Genomic DNA, 16,614 nt, shown 5'->3' with positions numbered 1-16,614 from the left:
GCAAGCAAATACTATTTCTTTGGATGCAAATTCCAAATTCCTTGGAAGCAATTTCCTTTTTATGTGGACGCAGATACCAGATTCTTTGGAAGACAAGTTCCAATTTAGTTAGTTTGAAAGAGTATGCAACAATGCTAAAAAAATATGTTTGATGGAAGCATGTATTTGTAATGTTGGAAGCATGTATTTGTAATGTTGGAAGAATTGGTATGCTTCCACTGTTTTTTTTACATGATATGCCTCCACTGTTAATAGAACATGGTGTGCTTCCTATAAAAAAAACTGAACAATAGAATGTATCAGATGCACCCAGTTTGCCACATGCACCGGTTTCACATAGTCCAGATTTTGAAGCACGGAGGAAGCAGTAAAAATTTAAAAACCAGTTAGTGCACTGACACGCTTTTCTGGGAGTTATTGACGGAAACAAATCATAATTAATAGTACACCACATGCAAACTACCTAGGTCCACATCTCCAATCAGACATTCCAGGCAATTTCAATCCGACAATGCAGCACTAGTCTGATGGGAAGCCAGCTATCAGTAGTCTGATCGCTAGCGCTTCCGAAGAGTAAATTTCGCGTCTTTAGTCAAGACATTTCGTCCCCTTGTGTTTACCAGATGTTGACTTATTAATCTGCAAACACGGCTATTTAAGAAACTTTTCTAATCTTTATTCACGGACAGGACTGGACCATGATCTGTTCCGATTTTTACATGAGACGAGATAGACACATAAAAATGAATTTGCTAGCTTTGTCATCCATCATCTGCCACTCCAGTGGCATTATCATTTCTTGCGCTTAATAGATGCAGCAGCACCTCGGAGTGGGATCGGGATTGCAGTAGGCTTGTTCCGGGTTGTAGCCAAAACTTTTGCAGATGCTTTTGCACGTTTCCCTGTTTCCCGGCGTAACCGGGTCCTGGCAAACCGCCTCCGGCGTGCACCAGCTGGGTGGGTCGACTGCACAGCGGCACGAACAGAGATGAACGGTCAGTTTTGTACCAAGAGAAAGAAAGAACAGATCTATAAAGAAGAAGATGATGGAAGCAAATTTTTGGCTTCGGCCGGGTTGTCCTTTGCTCCTACTATATCAATATAAAAAGCAAAAATTTTGCCTTGTTTCAAAAAAAATTGTACAGGAGAAATGTATGTTCTTACTGTCTGCGTTACAGGCCTGGAAGGCGGTAGACATGAACAGAAGAGCTACAACCAAGAACAAAATATGTGTGTTGTTCCTTGGACGTGCCATCGTGAATTGGTTCTTGCAATTCCTCTTCTTCGAGGCAGCTAGTGTTGTTTTTCTAGTCTAGTCGATGGATGCCAGTATTGGCCATGATGGTGATCATATATATAGAGAGGACTTATCGCAGGAATTAGGGGGCATTAATGAATTCCCATTTATCCTCTCGTCATCATAGCAATATATAAATAGAGGACTTATTGCAGGAATTAGGGGGGACTTAATGAATTCCAACTTATCCTCTGGTCATATAGCACTAATGCGCCCGTAACTACTGGAGAATCAATTTATTACCTACCATTTATAGGTGGATAGCACTACACACCTACACATGGTACGCACCAGAAATATAGTACTCCGACGCAAAAATGTAGTACTTTTATATTGCGGGTAATAGGGGATATATTAAGCAATAGGGTTTACAAGGAGGTCTTGGTCATAAACCGGAGACAAGTTCTCAGGTCCCGAACCAAACCAAACAGCAGTTCTTCCCTCTGTTCTCACAAAATTTGCGACACAGTGACTTGCCCAATTTTGCGATCGATCCACTTGTACAAGAGAAATAATTATACTACCCATACACAAACCTCTAATGAGCGAGATCAAATGAGCGAAGCATGATCGGTCTTGACTCTTCTCTTGAATGGCATCAATCAGGAGCTTGCAGTCCAGTTCGAGTTAGACCGTCTTATCGTTCCATTGCATCGTCAGCGTCAAGCCTTCCTCACATGCCCTTGTTTCGGCCTCAAAAGGATCTGAACAGTTCAGCAGTTGACGACACGCCAAGAAAATTATGGTCCCATTTTCATCTCGAAGCCCCATTCCAGCTCCGGCCGAGCCATCCTCTGCCTCAACAGAACCATCGCAATTCAGTTTCACCCACCCAGCTGGAGGTTTGGCCCAAACGTTATCAGGTGGTTTCTTCAGTTGTGCCATGCGAGGATCAGACACCGTACTGATCAGAACCGGTTGCTTTCGTTTTATAATTTCGTCACTGGATGATTCCTTTAGGTTTCTCAATATTTTAACTTAACCAGAGAGGATTCTCTTGGAACCTTCAATCGTAGGTAGAAGTTTAGCATGGGTAACCTCATTGCGGGCGTACCATGCTCGCCAAGCAGTCAAGATGATGTAGTCGACCATACTTTTCGGCACAGACTCCAGTAGATCTCTCAACCAACGTGTAGAGGTAAACTGAAAATCCATGTCCGCAAGTAGGTGCCATATACTCCTCATAGAGCTCCATAGTTGTCTAGCATGGGAACAATTATAAAGAGCCGTGTGCTGTGTCCTCCTTTGGAGGGATAAAAGTCAAAAGTTGTAAAGTTTGGCCAAATATGTAAAATATAGAGAAAAATATTAACTTCTACAATATCAAATTCGTACCGCAAAAGTGAGGCTGCCTCCGATCACCGAATAGTATAAGCCATGTATTGTATGTCCTAAATAAATGGTGTATTTTGCCACTGTTGCCCATATTCGCTTAGGCAAAGTTTATAAACTGTTTCCTTTGAGGTGCTCACATCAGTGACATGATTGTGATGACAAACCTAAAACCACGAAAGAGTCTTTTTTAGCATGTGTCATGACCCGGTTCCACTTAATACAATCATCTAAACACCAAATTGGAAGAGAAAAAGATGGTTATATCAATGGCATCGTGTCCAAGTCGTTTTTTAGGAGGGCTTAGCGTGAAATGAATGAATGTACTTCCAATCACGGTGTGAGTGGAAGAGGAAAAGAAAGATGAACTTATTTAAAAGATGCCGGAAAACTGTGATGATCATCAAGGCAACAGAAAAAGCTCCGGCCGCAGTATGTGTAGCAGGGACGGCGCCCATCATTCATGCCAATCCGTAGCTTCCGTTCCAATCCTCCTGAATCCAAGCAGATGAATGTTCGTCGCAAACGGCTGACCACATAAATACTTTTGTACTTCGATCTTTGTGTCACATGCTCACGTGCAAACCTAAGTGACAGCAGTGTCGCTGTTCTATCTCGACTCTGTCGGCTGAGTGGCCACTGATCGATCTAGCGTGTCTGCAAGGGATTCCTCAAGATAAACCCACTAATCCATCCATGTTCCATGACGCCTGCTAGTCCACTTAAAAACCTCTACATAAGACAGGAACACACGTTCCCGTCATCTGCGTCCCAGAAAAAAAAACCAGCAACGTTGCTACCCAAGTTCCCATCCCCTTCTCTTCCCGAGTCCTTCAAAACCCTAGCCACAGAACTATCCCATACGGTTGCTGTCAGTGAAAAAACAACATGAAGATAGGGTGCATGACAATGTAGGTAAAATAGAAGACACTAACTCGAGTGACAAAAATCAATTTTGTTAACCAGGTGCAGCCTCGACTCGGGAACGAGAGAAGCCTTTTCCCATTGAATGGTACGACCTTACGCATACGAACTTGACAATCCAGAGATGTGTCGAGGATCCTCGCTGACACACCGCAACTTTCGTTGACATCCTTTTTCGTAAGCCCAATGCTCGAAGGTATTGCACGCGAATCTGGTGTCCGGAATGATCAACTCAAAAAGTAGATCTCGCCCTAGGGAAGAGCTCTTGCTTAATATGAGATGTGTTACAATTGATCCATGAGAGGGTGCCTTTATAGACTGAGAGCCTTATACAATGACCACCAATAACTTTGATGGAGATGGAAAATTAAGTGCAAAAATGTTTATTCTAGAAAAAACCAAAATACACATAAGGGGAGAGAAAAAGTAAGGATTGAATTGTCATATCTTGTCCATGCACTTGGTCTTTGAAGGAGGGTTTCCTTGATCCATGATGGATGAATACTAGTGGTCTTATTGGGATTCTTTATCTCTTAATGGACTTCTTATCTTGTGGAATGCATGCATTTAACATTCTACATTAGTCTTACCTCTCCGTCGTATTTAGTTACTCGAGTCGGTCATTCATGGAGAGATGGAATCCAGGTTACCATCCAAAATCCTACCTTACATCACATATATTCATCGAGCAACATAGATAACATCCTAGAATGTTGAAGATTAGAGAGATGGGAACTTCAATAAGAATGACAAGCAAGTTGCTACTCCCATGAAGAAGCCCAAAGTTGGACCTGAACCTGACACTAAGTGTTTATACTTCAAGGAGAATGGCCACTTAAGCGTAATTGTCCCTGGTATTTGGTACATAAGAAGGCTGGCAATGTCAACCATGGTATATTTGATATACATGTCATTGATGTGGGCTTTTTGATACTTTTTCAATTGCTAATTTGTAACTCGAAACAAGAGCTGCAGAATAAACAGAGACTAGCTAAGGACGTGGTGACAATACGCGTTGGAAATGGATCCAAGGTTGATGTGATGGCCGTCAGCATGCTCCCTTTATGTCTACCTTCGGGGTTAGTTTTAAACCTAAATAATTGTTATTTGGTGCATGCGTTAAGCATGAGCATTATATCTGGATCTTGTTTATTGTGAGACAGTTATTTATTTAAACCCGAGAATAATTGTTCTTATATTTATATGAAAATTATCTTTTCTGGTCATGCATCCAATGTTAATGGTTTAGTCTTTGTGAGTCTCGATAGTACACACATCTTCATTATATTGATGACAAAAGATGCAAAGTGAATAATGATAGTACCATATACTTGTGGCACTGCCGCTCAGGTCATATTGGTATAAAGCGCATGAAGAATCTCCATACTGATGGACTTCGGAGATCACTTGACTTTGAATCATTTGAAGCATGTGAACCATGCCTCATGGGCGAGATGACTAGAACCACGTTTTTCCGGTATATTGGAGCGAGCATGTGACTGTTAGAAATAATGATCGATGTATGCAGTCCAATGAGTGTTGAAGCATGCGATGAATATCATTATTTGTTGATCTTCATATATGATTTAAGTACATATGAGTATATTTACTTGATGAAATACAAGTCTGAAACATTTGAACAGTTTAAGGAGTTTCAGAGTGTAGTAGAAAAGCATCATAATAAGAAGATAATTTTTCTATGATTTGATCGTTGAGGTGAATATCCGAGTTACGAATTTGGGATGCATTTAAGAAAATGTGGAATTGTTTCGGAACTCACAACACCTGGAACAACACAGCGTAATGGTGTGTTCAAACGTCGTAGTTATACTCTATTAGGTATGGTGAGCTCTATGATGTCTCTTACCAATTTGCCACTATCGTTTTGAGGTCGTGCATTAGAAACAGCTGCATTCACTTTAAATAGGGCACCATTTAAATCCATTGAAACCTAAGCTATCATTTTTCTTAAAGTTTGGGGATGCGACGTTATGTCAAGAGGCGACAGCCTGATAAGCTCGAACGCAAAGCCGAAAAATGTGTCTTCATAGAATACCCTAAAGAGACAATTGTGTATACCTTCTATCACAGATCCGAGGGCAAGATCTTTGTCGCCAAGAATGGATCATTTCTATAGAATGAGTTTCTCTCGAAAGAAGTGAGCAGGAGGAATGTAGAGCTTGACGAGGTTATCAAACCTTCTCTCGAATAGGAGAGTAGCGGAACACATAAAGATGTCCTTGTGGGGCCTACACTAGATAGAGAGGAAGTTAATGATGATGATGATGAAACTTCGAATCAGGCTACTACTGAACTTCGTAGGTCGACCAGGACACGTATTACTCATGAATGGTACGGTAATCATGTCTTGGACGTCATGTTGTTAGAAAATGATGAACCGATGATGAGCCCGGATTCCACAAAATGGCTAGAGGCCATGAAATCCGAAATAGGATCCAAGTACGAGAACAAAGTCTGGACATTAGTGAACTTATTCGTTGACCGAAAGGCTGATACGTCTCCAACGTATCTATAATTTTTGATTGTTCCATGCTATATTATATTCTGTTTTGGATGTTTAATGGTTTTTATTATACACTTGTATATTATTTTTAGGACTAACCTATTAACCGGAGGCCCAGCCCAAATTGCTGTTTTTTGCCTATTTCAGTGTTTCGCAGAAAAAGAATATCAAACGGAGTCCAAATGGAATGAAACCTTCGGGAACGTGATTTTCGGAACAAACGTGATCCAGAGGACTTGGATTCTACGTAAAGCAATCAACGAGGAGAGAACGAGGCAGGGGGCGCGCTTACCCCCCCTCCCCCAGGCGCGCTCTCCACCCTCGTGGGGCCCATGTTACTCTACCGACGTACTTCTTCCTCCTATATATACCTACGTACCCTCAAAACATCAGACACGGAGCCAAAACCCTATTTCCACCGCCGCAACCTTCTGTACCAGTGAGATCCCATCTCGGGGCCTTTTCCGGTGCTCCGCCGGAGGGGGCATTGATCACGGAGGGCTTCTACATCAACACCATAGCCTCTCCGATGATGTGTGAGTAGTTTACCTCAGACCTTCGAGTCCATAGTTATTAGCTAGATGGCTTCTTCTCTCTCTTTGGATCTCAATACAAAGTTCTCCTCGATTCTCTTGGAGATCTATTCGATGTAATCTTCTTTTGCGGTGTGTTTGTCGAGACCGATGAATTGTGGGTTTATGATCAAGTTTATCTATGAACAATATTTGAATCTCCTCTGAATTCTTTTATGTATGATTGGTTATCTTTGCAAGTCTCTTCGAATTATCAGTTTCGTTTGGCCTACTAGATTGATCTTTCTTGTAATGGGAGAAGTGCTTAGCTTTGGGTTCAATCTTGCAGTGTCCTTTCCCAGTGACAGCAGGGGCAGCAAGGCACGTATTGTATTGTTGCCATCGAGGATAACAAGATGGGGTTTATATCATATTGCATGAGTTTATCCCTCTACATCACGCCATCTTACTTACAGCATTACTCTGTTCTTAGGAACTTAATACTCTAGATGCATGCTGGATAGCGGTCGATGTGTGGAGTAATAGTAGTAGATGCAGAATCGGTTCGGTCTATTTGTCACGGACGTGATGCCTATATACATGATCATACCTAGATATTCTCATAAGTATGCTCAATTCTATCAATTGCTCGATAGTAATTTGTTCACCCACCGTAATATTTATGCTCTTGAGAGAAGCGACTAGTGAAACCTATGGCCCCCGGGTCTATTCTCCATCATATTAATCTTCCAAAACTTAGTTATTTTTATTGCCGTTTATTTTACTTTGCATCTTTATCATAAAAATACCAAAAATATTATCTTATCATATCTATCAGATCTCACTCTCGTAAGTGACCGTGAAGGGATTGACAACCCCTTTATCGCGTTGGTTGCGAGATTCTTATTTGTTTGTGTAGGTGCGCGGGACTTGAGCGTGGTCTCCTACTGGATTGATACCTTGGTTCTCAAAAACTGAGGGAAATACTTACGCTACTTTACTGCATCACCCTTTCCTCTTCAAGGGAAAACCAACGCGGTGCTCAAGAGGTAGCAAAGGCCATTGAGAAAAAATGGATATTTAAGAAGAAAACATACGCTGATGGTAATGTCACTGTCTATAAAGCTCGACTTGTCGCAAAAGATTTTCGGCAAGTTTAAGGGGTTGACTATATTGAGACTTTCTCACCCGTAGCAATGCTAAAATATGTTAGGATTATGTTAACAGATGCTACATCTTTCGATTATGAAATCTATTAGAAGGACTTCAAAACTGCATTCCTTAATTGTTAATTTAAGGAAGAGTTGTGATGCAATCCGAAAGTTTTGTCGATCCTAAGGATGCTAATAAGGTATCCAAGCTCCAGCGATCCATTTACGTATTGGTGCAAGCATCGAGGAGTTAGAATCTTCGCTTTGATGACATGATCAAAACTTTTGGATTTATCCAAGCTAATATAGAAGCTTGTATTTATACAAAAGTGAGTGGGAGCTCTATAGCATTTCTAATACTGTATGTGGATGATATATTATTGATTGAAAATGATGTAGAACTTCTGGAAATCACATAGGGATATTTGAGCAAGGGTCTTTTAAAGAAAGACCTCGGTGAAGCAGCTTACATATTGGGGATCAAGTTCTTTAGAGATAGATTAAGACTCTTAATAGGACTTTGTCAAAGTACATACCTTGACAAAGTTTTGAAAAGGATTAAAATGAACCAGTCAAAGAATGGTTTCTTGCCCATGTTGCATCGTATGAAATTCAGTAAGACTCAATGCCCAGCTACGGCAGAAGAAAGATAAAAAAGATAAAAGTCGTCCCTTATGTCTCAGCCATAGGCTCTACCATGTATGCCATGTTGTGCCCTAGACCTGATGTGTGTCTTGCAAAAAATAAATGCGGGGTGTCTCGCCATTAGTATGACTAGTAGGTATGAGAGTGATCCAGGAGTGGAACACTGGACAGCGGTCAAAAATATCCTTAAACACCTAAAAAAACTAAGAAAACGTTTCTCGTTTATGGAGGTGATAAAGAGCACATCATAAAGGGTTACATCAATGCTAGCTTTGACACTGATCCAGATGACTCAAAGTCTCAATCTGGAGACGTATTAATTTTTAATGGTGTAGCAGTCAGCTGGAATAATCAATAAAATGGTTGTATGCATCACACTAATGCAGAGACCGAGAGTCGTCCTCCTTTTCAAAATAAAATAAAATTAGTAGACACGTTGAGGTGTGTTGCTTCAGCTACCAATGTACCTGAAGTCAGGCCGCCTATAGCTTGTACATTCATCACGATGGACAAATAAATACGACACCAACCTTTATTTTAGTATAAGCAATGTTTTCCGTCTACATATACCACTCCATATTTGTCATAGGAGCTATAGCAAACTCTGTTGCTCAACGTGTCTCTATTTTTACCACCAGGCCAATGCTAACATATCACATGGGTCCATTCCTCGTATGTGGTCATGAGGGAATTGGAGACATTAAGAGAAAAGCAATCATTCCTCAACATCTCGCTTGTAAATTTAGGATTAAGAGCCACCGGGAATCTACGAGCTTGTTGGTTATACGGTTATTGTACTCGGTATCACAAGGATACTAATTCTGTTTCTACTAGAATCTGGATTTTCAGTAGTAGTGCCACTCACTGACCAGCTACACTAAGTAACAAACCCCATCCAAGTAATAGACCCCATTAAACTCTAAAAGTATCTTTCCCAAAAATATTCACCAGATATACATTTTGGGTTCATCACATTTCTCTTTTCAAAGGAGGGAGCTCCAATGTCTCTGCAAGTGACGCCCATCTAATAATTCCAATTCTATATTGGACGACTGCTCAAGTACGAGTGCATAATGACATTGACTTAACCGGCTCCAACAAGTTAGCTTGTTGCATGAACAGAGATAGGGTAACAAAGATCACTATAGTATAACATACTTCCGTGTTTACCAAATGCTATATTTGCTAAGTAAATTTTTGACAATACTTATCCATGAAGTCTAAAAAGTTCTGATCACAATTCACAAGTACCAGTCGAAGTTTCAGAGAAAAGTAGTTTTTTTTGCAGCGGACTCACTTACTCAGCCTTAAATTGAGGCCCTTACAAAGTACAAAAGCAGACAACTAAAGTGGAGTTCAAAATAAGGACACGGCCGACCAAAACATAGATACTACGATACAAGCCGAAAGGCTAACAACAGCGACGCAGAGCCGGTCGAGGGCACGTGAAAGTGAGTTCACAAGTACCAGTCCAAGTTTCAAAGAAAAATAGTTTTCACAGTTTCCACGTTGAAGTATTAATCTAGTTTTTTTCTTTGAGAAATTCTACATTTGTAGATGCATGGGCTGAACACTGAGCACTCAATGCGAATGCAAGCTGGAGAACATTCTGGGACAGACTGCCATACTGATCTCTTACATCGTGCGCTTGACAAATCGAGCAACATGCCGAATGATCAAACACATAATTAATGCGATTTATATCCAATTAATATGCCACCATGACTCATTTTTGTCGAAGTTATGCACTAATAAGATTTTTTTTGATAAATGATAGATTTTATTGACACAAATTGAAGTATTAAGTAGATACAAAACACCATGAGCACACACCTAGCTAGTCTCTGCACAGCTAAGATGCACAGAATCACGCATAGCCAAGATGCACACAACCAACACCAACACACACAAATAAACACGCTGGAGAATAGAAAAGTCATAAAAGACCTAAGCTATGCTTAAGTGAGAACAAAAGAAAAAGACCCCAAAGCGATCAACAACGATCGACAAACTTCAACAACGACCATATCCACACCAACCATCCCTTGCCACCACATGAACATGGAGATTCTTAAACAACAACGCTTTCACCAAGGAAATGACTCTAAAGCATCATCGTCACCGGATCCAATCAGCCAAGGTCAGAATCTAGGTTTTCACCATGAAGAATAAGTCCGAATATATCTGTGCAATGCATTCAACATGGGAACGACACAGAACATTGTCATTGCCAGGTATAACCAACTCGGGTCACACCAAGGGTTTACACCCCGGAGCTCGAGACTAGATACAAAAAGTACCATCAGATCCAAGTCAACTATGTGATATCTCCACCACTTTTTCGTGACCCCAGCAACAACATGCGCTAGGCTATTCCACCACCACCACTGCACAGCGATACCCTCTGTCAAAACCGTCATCGGTAGATTACATCTCATCTTCAAATGAAAACTGAACAGAGTGAGAGCTACCAAAACTCAAAGGAGCTTTTGGACTGCATCTCATAACATCTCTAGTACGAGCCGCCAACAGCAGCCACTGAATCCAGACGGCCAATTCACAGTCATGGCCCGTCGCAAGCGAGCAATGCTTCAAGGAGACTACACAACACTGCACACCGCCAGATGTGTCGCCTCACTGCATCATGGCCTGGAACCCAATCTGCAGCCCAAATCCTGCCGGCCAGCTGCACGCAGGTAAGAGCATCTCTAGTAGACCCTGCAACCGGCCGGCCCACAATATTCTTTGACGGTTTTCCATAAAGGAAATTTATGGTACGGCAGATGAGGAGGCATAACAGATCCCACATACATCACCGGATTTCTACTCAATTTTGAAACTAGTAATTTGCGCCATTAAACATCACCGGAGTTCCACATCGAACATAATTCATACAAGCTTAATAAACATAGTTAAGACGGAATTTAAACTTGTACATACTCAAACGTGGGGTTCTACTTAAACCGTGATGTAGAACTTCTGGAAATCACATAGGGATATTTGAGCAAGGTTTTTTTAAAGAAAGACCTCGGTGAAGCAGTTTACATATCGGGGATCAAGATCTTTAGAGATAGATTAAGACTCTTAATAGGACTTTGTCAAAGTACATACCTTGAAAAAGTTTTGAAAAGGTTTAAAATGTACCAGTCAAAGAATGGGTTCTTGCCCATGTTGCATGGAATGAAGTTCAGTAAGACTCAATGCCCAGCTACGGCAGAAGAAAGAAAGAAAAAGATAAAAGTCGTCCCTTATGCCTCAGCCATAGGCTCTATCATGTATGCCATGTTGTGCACTAGACCCTGATGTGTGTCTTGCCAAAAATAAATGCCGGGTGTCTTGCCATTAGTATGACTAGTAGGTACGAGAGTGATCCAGGAGTGGAACACTGGACAACGGTCAAAAATATCTTTAAATACCTAAAAAGAACTAAGAAAACATTTCTCGTTTATGGAGATGATAAAGAGCTCATCATAAAGGGTTACGTCAATGCTAGCTTTGACACTGATCCAAATGACTCAATGTATCAATCTGGAGACGTATTAATTTTTAATGGTGAAGCAGTCAGCTGGAATAATCAATAAAATGGTTATATGCATCACACTGATGCAGAGACCGAGAGTCGTCCTCGTTTAAAAAAAATTAGTAGACACGTTGAGGTGTGTTGCTTCAGCTACCAATGTACCTCAAGTCAGGCCTCCTATAGCTTGTACATTCATCACGATGGACAAATAAATACTACATTTTAGTATAAGCAATGTTTTCCGTCTACATATACCACTCCATATTTGTCATAGGAGCTATAGCAAACTCTGTTGCTCAACGTGTCTCTATTTTTACCACCACGCCTATGCTAACAAATCACATGGGTGCTTTCGCCGTATGTAGTCATGAGGGAATTGGAGACATTAAGAGAAAAGCAATCATTCCTCAAAAGTCATGGCCCGTCGCAAGCGAGCAATGCTTCAAGGAGACTACACACAGCTGCACAACGGCAGACGTGTCGCCTCGCTGCATCATGGCCCGGAACCCAAGCTGCAGCCCAAATCCAGCCGGCCAGCCGCAGGAAGGTAAGAGCATCTCTAGTAGACCCTGCAACCGGCTGGCCCACAATATTCTTTGATGGTTTTCTGTAAAGAAAACTTATGGTATGGCAGATGAGGAGACAGAACCGAGCCCGCATACATCACCGGATTTCTACTCAGTTTTGAAACTAGTAATTTGCGCCATTAAACATCACCGGAGTTCCACATCGAACATAATTCATACAAGCCTAATAAACATAGTTCAAACGAAATTTAAACTTGTACATACTCAAACGTGGGGTTCTACTTAAACCAATAAACTAGTTCATGCATCTACTTGTCATCGTCGCCGCCGTCTTAGCCCGGGTCGTCGTGGCGGGGTGGGGCGGGTTGCCGTGCTGGGTGTGGTACATGAGCGTGCTGGCAAGGGTCTGCATGAGCTAGAACTCCTCCAAGAGCCCCGGGACACGCGCCGTGCAGCTTGATCTTAGGTGGCGGCGGCCTGCTTGGCCTCCCACCAAGCCTTCTCTGGCTCCTGACAACGCTTGAGCGCCTGATCGAAGATCCGCCAAAGGCGACAGAAGGTCGCCCGCTCCGGCACTATGGGACCACGCTCCGTGACGGTGCCCCATCTCTAGAGAGCGCATGGCGGAGCTTCCGGGCTTGTCGTCATTGCGCTGCTTGCGGCCGTCGAAGCACCCGTGGCCACCACGACTGGCACCTGCTGACGCCATCTCCGGCAACTTCCGAGTGTTAAATGCGGCGCAAATTGATGTCGGAGATCTAGGGATTTCTCCCGGAGGAGAGGTTTTGCGGCTTACGTGGATGGGCTAAATAATCCCAGATCCAGCATATATACCGGAGTCGTGGGCGGTTAGTGGGCCGCCCGTAAAAAAATTATGGGCCAGGCCGTTTTTAGCGCCCGCTTGGGCCGTTTTATTAGCGGGCTTGGAAAACATACTTCACCGGAGTTATACTTACTTCTGGAAATCACATAGGGATATTTGAGCAAGGGTTTTTTAAAGAAAGACCTCGGTGAAGCAGTTTACATATTGGGGATCAAGATCTTTAGAGATAGATTAAGACTCTTAATAGGACTTTGTCAAAGTACATACCTTGAAAAAGTTTTGAAAAGGATTAAATGTACCAGTCAAAGAATGGGTTCTTGCCCATGTTGCATGGTATGAAGTTCAGTAAGACTCAATGCCCAGCTACAGCAGAAGAAAGAAAAAAAAAGATAAAAGTCGTTCCTTATGCCTCAGCCATAGGCTCTATCATGTATGCCATGTTGTGCACTAGACCCTGATGTGTGTCTTGCCAAAAATAAATGCCGGGTGTCTTGCCATTAGTATGACTAGTAGGTACGAGAGTGATCCAGGAGTGGAACACTGGACAACGGTCAGAAATATCTTTAAATACCTAAAAAGAACTTAGAAAACATCTCGTTTATGGAGATGATAAAGAACTCATCATAAAGGGTTACGTCAATGCTAGCTTTGACACTGATCCAAATGACTCAAAGTATCAATCTGGAGACGTATTAATTTTTAATGGTGAAGCAGTCAGCTGGAATAATCAATAAAATGGTTGTATGCATCACACTGATGCAGAGACCGAGAGTCGTCCTCCTTTTAAAAAAATAAATTTAGTAGACACGTTGAGGTGTGTTGCTTCAGCTACAAATGTACCTCAAGTCAGGCCGCGTATAGCTTGTACGTTCATCACGATGGACAAATAAAGACTACATTTTAGTATAAGCAATGTTTTCCGTCTACATATACCACTCCATATTTGTCGTAGGAGCTATAGCAAACTCTGTTGCTCAACGTGTCTCTATTTTTACCACCACGCCTATGCTAACAAATCACATGGGTGCTTTCGTCGTATGTAGTCATGAGGGAATTGGAGACATTAAGAGAAAAGCAATCATTCCTCGACATGTTGCTTGAAAATTTAGGATTAAGAGCCACCGGGAATCTACGAGCTAGTTGATTATACGGTTATTGTACTCGGTATCACAAGGATACTAATTCTGTTTCTACTAGAATCTGGATTTTCTGTAGTAGTGCTACTCACTGACCAGCTACACTAAGTAACAAACCCCATCCAACTAATAGACCCCATTAAACTCTAAAAGTATCTTTCCCAAAAATATTCACCAGATATACATTTTGGGTTCATCACATTTCTCTTTTCAAAGGAGAGAGCTCCAATGTCTCTGCAAGTTAGGCCCATCTAATAATTCCAATTCTATATTGGACCACTGCTCAAGTACGAGTGCATAATAATATTGATTTAACCGGCTCCAACAAGTTAGCTTGTTGCATGAACAGAGATAGGGTAACAAAGATCACTATAGTACACTGGTAGAAAATGGGTCTTTAGTCCCGATTCGCAAAGGCCTTTAGTCCCGGCTGTGCAACCGGGACTAAATATGCGCGACTAAAGACCACCCCCTTTAGTCGTGCCTCTTACGAACCGCGACTAAAGGCCTTTAGTCCCGGTTCTCGTGGCTAACCGGGACTAAAGGCCTCCTCCGCAGGTTTAGGGTTTTAGCCCCCCTAAACCTGGTTTTTTTGCGAATTTTTTTCATTTTTTTATTTTCAAATTTCTGAATTATTTTAACCTCTAATCTCTAATCACCACCCCTCATCACTGCTTAATTTATCCTCTAATCTCTAATCACCTCCAAATCATCTAACTTCCCGGACGGTCACCCATCCTCTCACTACTCCAGCCTGAGCACGCTTAACTTCTGGGTTCTATTCTCCCTCGTTTCCAAGTCTGCACTTGTTGTTTTCCTGACAATAGTAGGATGTCAATTCTATTAACCCTCAGGAATTTAGGTTGAGCATGAAGTGACACATTTCACTGTTTGAGTTTGAAACTATTGTTTTTAAAAAGAATAATTATTTAGTAACACTAATATTTCTGGAATAATTAGTTTGACCATTGTTTGACCACTGTTTGACCACAGTTTGACCAGATTTGACCAAAATTTAAAAAAAACGGAAATAATTATTTAGTAACACTAATATTCTAGAATAATTAGTTTGACCATTGTTTGACCACAGTTTGACCACAATTTGAAATTTTTTGAATTTTTTTCCTCTCCAGATCTTAAAAGCCCCGTATCTTTTTTTCTGTTAGGTTTTTGAGGATTTTGAAAATGTTTAACTTTTCGAGTAGATGATTTTTCATATAAAAACTTTTTCATCCGAGTTCGTATGCAAAAGTTATGCCCATTTTAAGAAATTCCAGAGAGATTTTGCAAATAAAGTCGAAATTCATATTTGTTAATTTTCCCAACAACTAGACCACATATCACATGGGAAACTTATTTTATTTTATTTTTTTTGACATTTCCATAATTTTTTTTTTCTAAAACTGAAAAGGCGATCCAAGGGGGGGGGGGTAGAGTTTGAAAATGAGGCCTTTAGTACCGGTTCGTGCCATGAACCGGTACTAATGCCTCAAATCCCATTAGTACCGGTTGGTGGCACCAACCGGGACTAAAGGTCTAACCTTTAGTCCCGGTTGGTCTGGCCAACCGCGACTAAAGGCCTTCGGGCCAGCCTGAGGACCTTTAGTCCCGGTTGGCCTGGCCAACCGGGACTAAAGCCCCTCCCGTCCGCCAGCTGTCGACCGAGCGCGCTGGGCCCAGATAGTTGGTCGCGAGTCTCCTCCCGAACCGCGACTAAAGACCCCTTTGGTCGCGGTTCGATTATTTTGGGGACTAATGGGGGCGTATGGAAGCCTCTTTTTCTACTAGTGGTATAACATACTTCCATGTTTACCAAATGCTATATTTGCTAAGTAAATTTTTGACAGTGCTTATCCATGAAGTCTAAAAAGTTCTGATCACAATTCACAAGTATCAGTCGATGTTTCAAAGAAAAGTAGTTGTTTTTGGAGCGGAGTCACTTACTCGGCCTTAAACCGAGGCCCTTACAAAGTACAAAAGCAGAGCATGATATCCATGACAGAATTGTACACCGAGGTGTTTACATAAGCGGGAGAATACTACTTCTTAGATCATATAGATCAGCAGAAGGGTTAAACCAAACAATGGAAAGGAAAATATGATTATCAGATTAAACAGAACAATGGAAAGGAAAATGTGTTTAAACACATATTTCAAGGGTATATCCTTCCCAAGGACAAGCAGAGCATGATATCCATGATAGGTTATAATGTAGAAAACTCT

General features: G+C 41.5%; 1 long non-coding RNA gene across 1 annotated transcript; it reads right to left on the bottom strand.

Annotated features, from left to right (window-relative positions):
- Window positions 1–654: 654 nt before the first annotated feature.
- LOC120969782 (uncharacterized) lies at window positions 655–1,453 on the bottom strand. The gene is made up of 2 exons (XR_005764151.2): window positions 1,165–1,453; window positions 655–966 (listed from the first exon to the last, which is right to left on the bottom strand). It is a non-coding gene; the product is annotated as an uncharacterized lncRNA (long non-coding RNA).
- Between the last annotated feature and the right edge of the window lie 15,161 nt (window positions 1,454–16,614).

The sequence above is a fragment of the Aegilops tauschii genome, chromosome 7 (genome assembly GCF_002575655.3).
Source record: "Aegilops tauschii subsp. strangulata cultivar AL8/78 chromosome 7, Aet v6.0, whole genome shotgun sequence".
NCBI classification, from domain to species: domain Eukaryota; kingdom Viridiplantae; phylum Streptophyta; class Magnoliopsida; order Poales; family Poaceae; genus Aegilops; species Aegilops tauschii.
This window is presented reverse-complemented; position numbering and strand designations above follow the sequence as displayed.